Genomic DNA, 2,745 nt, shown 5'->3' on the forward strand with positions numbered 1-2,745 from the left:
GCCCGCCCCGCGTTGCCGGGAAAGTCTCCGCCGCCTGCCCTGCTCCGCCCCGCCTTCTCCCGAGCCACTCACGGGACCCGGGAGGAGCAGGAGGAAGGAGGGCGGAGAGGACGGCCCCTTCTCCTCTGTGGAGCGCAGCCAGGCTTGGGGGAAGGTAGGCGGGCAGGCAGGCAGGCGCGCCGGTGGGAGATAAACTCAGCAGGCGCTGCGGGAGGAAAACAAACCCAAGTCCGGCCGGTTTCAAGGAGAGAAAGGGTCCTTCCTTGCTCTCCAGTGCCGGATTTACGCATATAAGCTAAACAAGCTATAGTTTAGGGCCTCACTCTCTTGGGGCCCCCCAAAAAAATTTAAAGGAAAAAAACTGGATGTACATTTCCAAAATATAAGATAAAAAAACCAAATAAAACCTACATACTACAACAGTGTTTTGTGTTCTTGCAGGAATTAACAGTTGTGTGTAGGCTCCTATGATGCATGTAATGGGCCCAGCCTGCTCCCTAAAATACCACACTGGTTTGCTCATTTCTATACATACTGTGCCTACATTCTGCATGTGCAAATGGCTTTATATATTGATTAGGTCCATAAATTACCATATAGCATATATTCAACACAAAAAACACCGACAATTTGTTGTTGACAAAAGGACTGCTGGACATATAAAGGGTCCCATTATCTTCAGTAGCTTAGGGCCTCATCAAACCTAAATCCGGCCCTGGCCATGACGGCTGGGCTGCTGCCCGGTCCCTCCCCGCTTTTGCGTCCTTCAGAGTTGCAGGGCGGGACGTTCTTGCCTTGGCAAGTAGTTCTGGGGTGGGCAGGAAACGCTACGCATTAGATGGATAAATAATGGTGAATTAGTATACAGTATTGGTGGAATGCCAAACCAGAGGATGACATGCGCAAAATATCTAGGATGCCTTTTTATTTCATCATGGCACAAAAAGCGTTCTTAATATGAATCCGATGATTTTGGCATCCTACATTTACTACTTTCACATCCCACTAAGGCTTGCTTGCGAGACCAGGGTTCAAAGCCTGTTACCGGGTGACATTGGGCCAGTCTCTGCCTCTCGGTCTAACCCAACTTCACAGGGTTCTTGTGAGGATTAAATGGAAGGTGTGTGTGCATGCCACCTTCGGCTTCTTGTAGAAAAAGTTTGATACTTATATTAGGGTCTGCCACCCCTGCTTGCCAGCCCCACCTTTCCCTTTGCCGCCTCCCCTCCATACCCCCACAGGTCCTCTTTGTGTCTCCATCCCTGCTTTCTTCAAACTTCCACTGTTGTTTTTAAAAAATGTTTTAAAACCTGGTTTTAGCAATATAAAGCCCTTAACCCATTTGGAACCAGTTTACTTGGAGAATTGGATCACACAATATGTGGCTACTCAACTGCTTTGATTTGCTGAACTGGCCCAGCACAATACTCATTCTGCAATTGTAAGAAATCAAGCTTTTAGTGTGGTAGCACCCCACTTTGGAACTCATTGCCTATTGATATCAGCCTTTGCTGTGCTTTTTTCAGCACCGGCTGCAAACATTTTATATATACCGTGTGTGTGTGTGAGTGTGTGTGTGTGTGTGTAAAATTTAAAAGGAACTTTGGATTTTACTGACAGTATTAATGTTTGTTTTGTTTTTGTGAACTACTTATAGAGCCTGTTTTCAATCACATGGTATATCCATTTTCTTAAATATTAGTAGCTATTCCTTGCAGGACAGATGGAGAGGTGGCAAGAAGTAACTGGCCCTGCCTCTGCAAGCTTGTTCTCTCTCACTTGCCAGTGTGGGGCTTGTTGGGACTGTGCCTGCTGCACTTCCCAAGCGGAAACAAGTGAGCTGGGACAGTGGCTGTGACTAGCCACTTCCCTCAATACACCTCCTTCCAAGCCACACCCCTTCCCCCAGGCCCCGCCCTTAAGCAGCCCTGTTGTCATCGTCCCCACCCCACCTTGAGTACCTTTGCCCAGCTGGAATGTGCCCTTGTACTCTTGATAATGCCAGTTGGTTGCCTGGATGGAAGATAGAGAGGGGTGTGCAGGAAACTAGCCTACCCAAAAAAGGTAACATTTACATTCATTGTTCTGTCCACTTTGGCTCTGCCCACCTATGGCATTTGCCCCCCAATCCCATCCAATATACCCCAGATGGAAATTCAGTCCTCGGTCTGGATATAGGCTCTCCACCCGGTTTTTGAGGGAGTTCTCGCCGTTGTAAACAAACTTATCTGTAGACTGCTGAGCAGTTCTCATTCTGCTTGACCCATTAACTCAGAAGAACAGGATTTGCAGTTTAAAAGTCAATGTGAAGAACACTTTCTATATCTCTGTGAAGGGCAAAGTCTCTTAATTTCGGTACTTAGTAACACAATTTGCACACCACTTTAACACAATTTGCACACCACTTAATATATGAAATATTCTATGGCAGCTAGTATACTTGTGGTTATAACTCGTGATGGTGATAGGATCATAGGAATGATCCCCGTGCTACCTCAGCTGCAACACAAACTTAGGAAACAACCATATGTGATGTGTGCTGGATGATTGGGGAAAGGGCTTGTTTGTTTGTTTGTTTTTAAAAAACCACCACCACCAACAACAACAACAACAATTTGATTATTGACATATATGACTGGTTGGTTAAAAGGAGTTAATCTTTGGTTAATCTGAGTTACTTCTGGGAAGCATAGCTGCCAAGTTTTCCCTTTTCTCGCGAGGAAGCCTATTCAGCACAAGGGAATT

This window comes from Zootoca vivipara, chromosome 1 (genome assembly GCF_965207765.1).
Source record: "Zootoca vivipara chromosome 1, rZooViv2.hap1.1, whole genome shotgun sequence".
In the NCBI taxonomy this organism is placed as follows: domain Eukaryota; kingdom Metazoa; phylum Chordata; class Lepidosauria; order Squamata; family Lacertidae; genus Zootoca; species Zootoca vivipara.